The 4819-nt window shown below is 37.0% G+C and overlaps 1 pseudogene; it reads left to right on the top strand.

The window, feature by feature from the left end:
* Nucleotides 1–1541: 1541 nt before the first annotated feature.
* Nucleotides 1542–3586, top strand: LOC125187224 (annotated as a pseudogene).
* The last annotated feature ends 1233 nt before the right edge of the window (nt 3587–4819 follow it).

Below are 4819 nucleotides of genomic sequence, written 5' to 3'. Positions count from 1 at the left end.
TCGTCTCCTACTCAAGAGAGGAGAGGGGCGAAAATTATCAATGAAAATAAGTGTGTTTTCTGTCTCCTTTATTCTCCTATTTATATTAAGTTCATATTGGGCCCAGTCAGGGATCTATGGAAGGTTTTGGATATGGGCTCCCCCAATTAGTTTTTTACTAATTAAATTGAACCCACAATTTAATACAAGCTTATATTGGAATATTACGAGCAACCACTAGAGAAGTAATATTGCACTCCCCATCCAAATCCGAAATTACAAGTAATCCGGGTTTCCATTATTTATATTATTTATTTCTCGCGCTTAAGATAAAAATGTCCATTAATTAATTAATGTCTGCTATGGAATTAATTAATTAACATCTTATTAATTCCAAGAGTGGACGCAGCAAGAAACACTTATTTATTATTCATAGAGTAATCAAACGAGACTCACCTCGCGCATGATTCAACATAATGCCCTTCCGCTTCAGCTTCTTGACGCGGGCGCAGGGCGTCCACCTTGGTGAGCATATCGAACTCAATGCCCTTCCGCTTCAGCTTCTCCACACACTTGGCCAGCAGCGTCGCCCGGGCCAGCATTTTCTCGAGATGGGATTCAGCGTCGTTCGTGACGTCTTGTACCATATGGCCCGTATGAAACCCAAGGAGAAGAGCAGGGAGCAGAGGGAGGGGAATCAGGAGCAACGACAGAGGTGGGGGCGTGCGGCGGTTGAGGATGAGCTCCTCCTCTTTGAGCCACTGCTTGAGGAGGAGTTTGTGGGTTGGGTTTTCGATACTCCACCGCCCTTGCTTCCATTAGAGATGATGATTTTGTGTCGAGAGAAAGAGAAATTGTATTTCAAAAATAAGAAAAAAAATTAAATATTCTAATTTTGCTCTTAATTTAGTCAAAATAGCTTAAATTGTCGTTGCCCCTCAATTTTAAAAACACCCAATTATATTTCTTCTCCCTATTTTATTGTACTAAATAATTTTTCCTATAACTCTGTGTTATACTGTGGACATCTTGAATGAGCCGAAGATAATAAGTATTTAATGTTAATAACGACACCGATAATCTAGATGTGGATAAGAAATGTAGATGTGGATAATTTAATGTTAATAACGACACCGATAATCTACGAGCTCGCTTAGATGACGTAGAGCACCAAATAACTATCGACACGTGGCTAAGCCCTCTGAATATGGGGCTCTCGCGTAGACGCCACGCGTCTCAGGTGTCGAAGATTCTTTCTCTCATCGGACCATATTCAAAACCATGTCTCATCTGTCCCTCTTTTTTTTCTCCTCCTTTCTCTCTCTTACTAAAAAATTGTCAACACTTAGGCATAAACTGATAAACCATCTCTACGTATAGTCGTATACACTCCCCTGACTCTCTCTCTTAGGGTTTTGGCCACCGAAGTTTTCAAGCTGCTTTTATTTGTAAAATTTTCAGACAAAAATAGTACTACGTATTTTTCATTTCTTCATCTTTGTTTGATGTTTGATCTTGCCATTGGGCTAGAGTGTTGTGACGCTGCGTACGGTGATGCCCCTTACTATTTCTTTTCAATATTTTATTTTAAGTCGACTAAGCTTTTATTAACCCTTGATTGTTGGTTTTGAATATTCGAGTCGACTTAATGATCACCCATAATATGGTATGTACCCCTAATATTTCGACGCACAATCAATTCCTCCATTAGATTCTCTTAGTTTTCATTTTAAAATTTTTGCATCCTTCACTTCGTTATTGTGTTTGGAGAGATTAAAAATATCTTTAGTTCTGGTTTATCCATTTAAGTTAATCAAGAATTTTGGGGCGAAGTTGTAAATCAGGTAAAAAAGAATTTACTTGGATTATTAGTAATTTCTGTAACGGTAATTTTTCTTTTCTGTGCTCCGTTGCTTGATTGACTCTCTGTTTCAATTTCTCTTCTTCTTCAATTTCAATGTTTAAGAAAATAGGAGATTTGTTGTAGATATACAGTAGGTAAACTGGGGAATAATTTAACGTGTATTCTACCCCGCAGCAGCGTATGGTTGGGTTTTGTTCCTTCCCCTTTTTCAACACTGTCTAGAGTTAGATTTTGAAAATAGGAGAATCATCAAATTTTTGTGTTATGAGTTGATTCTTGATATGTTTTGCCTTCACTGGTGATAAGGGATTCATGAACTATGTTTTGTTTAATGATGGATGAAAGGATATAAGCATGACCCATCGTCGTATCGGTTGACATTCTTTCTATATTTAATGCTAGATAATTATCCTACAAGTTCTTCATGTTCACACAACTTATTGATTTTTCTCCTTTGTTGTATCAATATTGCTCGATGTGGGGTAAAATTGTTTAATGTTAGATTAGTCAATGTCATGTGTTTATCTAGACTTAATCTATAATTAAATCACATAGTTGTCCTGGACTTTTCATTGTTCTTCTTGTTTTACACGCAAATTTCCCCTGTATTCATGTACATATGTTAGCTCATGTAACGATAATGGCTGGTGATGGATTTTCGGGGGACATTGGATTATTGATTAGCTGAGTTCTTATTCTATTACATATTGCAGTGTCGGATTGAGAATATAAAAAGTAAGAAGTTAAGATAGCATTTTGAATAGACATGGATCATTCAGATCAAAGGCAGCAGCCAGGTGTGGGAGTTGTATCAGGCGGCGGCTCCATGACGTATACCAATGCTCCCTATCAAACAAGACCCATGATGGCTACCGAACTAGTTTTGCTCCTCAGTAGCAGCTCGGCACCTACCACCAGGCCCAACAGTTTCACACCCAACAGCAGCAACAACAGCTTCAAGCATTCTGGGCGAATCAGATGCAAGAGATCGACCACACCACCGATTTCAAGAACCATAGTCTCCCCCTTGCCCGGATAAAAAGATAATGAAAGCCATCGAGGATGTTAGAATGATCTCTGCCGAAGCTCCTGTTATATTTAGCAAGGCATGCGAGATGTTCATCCTGGAACTTATGCTATGCTCTTGGATCCACATTGAAGAAAACAAAAGAAGGTCTCTGCAGAAGAACGTCATTGCCGCTGCCATCTCAAGTACCGACGTTTTTCGGCTTCTTGGTTGATATAATTCCTAGAGATGAGTTGAAAGAAGAGGGCTCGGTATTACCAAGGCTGCCATTCCGCAAGTTGGATTGGCTCCGGATGCGCTTCCATACTACTATGTCCCCCCCAGTCCCCGGTGGTAGCCCCGGGAATGATCATGGGAAAGCCGATTGATCAGGCTGCACTTTACGGAGGTCAGCAAAAACACCAGCTTCCACTGCCCTTCATGCAGTGGCCACAGTCTAATCCTTCGTAGCAACCACCATCACAGGAGCAGCAGAGTGACTCGTAGGGCTGTCATTTTGTTCTCTATAATTATGTAATCTTGTTGGTCGATTTGGCGTGGTGAGATGAATTTGATGTCTGCAGTGGTGAGATGAGTTTGATGTATGCAGTGTTGCTTCCTGACATTATTCATATCAATGGTTGGGAATGTGATTGTGTGAAATTGGAGTTCACACTTCCGTCTTAGTTAATGCTGATTATTTAGTCGGTGATGTTAATATTTGTCTTTTTTAACTACTACTATGTCTTCTTTATTGTCCAAGTTCTTGTAATATGGATTATTTAGTTAGCAATGATTTTGATCAAAATTGTTAAAATTAGATTAGTAAATACAACTAGTCAAACTAAATTGGACATTGAACTATTCCATGTTAATTCATATATATAGATTGCCTTTGTATTTGTTCTAAAGTTCTCATCCTGTTTTATTCTCTTCTAGAATTCTCTACTCTTTTCTTATATATTCTATTTATTTCTAAATATTTCTATTATAAATTATCTTCAAATTTAAATTACAAAAATTAGGCCTATTTTTTTTTTATTGAAACACATTCCGTACAATAAAAATACTTAAATAAGAAGACGATGAAACGCTACTAAGTTGATAAAACGTTTTTTCTCAATCTAATAGGTTATGAATTCTGGTCATCACGAGAATAAGTAGGGAATCTTTATTGATCATTTGTTTCGAAAAAAATAAAATTTGTCGATTAAGTAGGTTTAAGATGGTTTTCTCAATCTCATATACAATTATACTTCTACAAGTTATAATTTGTGTAGTTAATACTCCTAATAATATTTTTTTATTAAATAGATATATGAATATAACAATAATTAAGTTAATCACAATTAGTAACTATAATCTCAATCTAGAGTAAGTAAAATGTTAAAACCAATTATGCAACCTGACCCGATAGAAAATGAAAAAAAGAAAAATTTTGAAAAGGAAAAGGGCAGGATATATTTGTAACATGACCTGGTAGAAAATGAAAAAAGGAAAATTTAGAAAAGGAAACGGGGAGGAAAAATTTATAACCTAACCCGACAGAAAAGGGTAAATAGGATAAGGCCAAAATAGCCAAGGAACATCCTCAAGTTATAGGAAGTTAGAATTGTAAATAGGGAGGTTGTTTCCGATTTTTGTTCCTAAGCTCACATGTCCTTCACATATCTTTAATTATACTTCTTGAACTTAGAACCCCTAGGATTATCACCTATGCACACTATAATTCTCTGGCCCCATTACAATCGAAAGAAAGACCTTAAGGAACTGTTATGTCTCAGTAGAACTCAAAGCATCAATGGTAAGGAAAAAATGAGTAAATGGTCCTAACATTTCTGGTGAGGAATGAGTGACTGATAAGGCTAATTTCATGCATTGGTTATGGGATAAATTTTGTGATTTCCTGGGTTTAACAAAGTTTTATAAGCCAGATGTGTAGAGAAAATGCCAGCCCCAGGAAGAAAGAA

The sequence above is a fragment of the Salvia hispanica genome, chromosome 5, assembly GCF_023119035.1.
Source record: "Salvia hispanica cultivar TCC Black 2014 chromosome 5, UniMelb_Shisp_WGS_1.0, whole genome shotgun sequence".
Lineage (NCBI taxonomy): Eukaryota > Viridiplantae > Streptophyta > Magnoliopsida > Lamiales > Lamiaceae > Salvia > Salvia hispanica.
The sequence above is the reverse complement of the archived record's forward strand: the minus strand, read 5'-3'. Positions and strand labels throughout refer to the sequence as shown.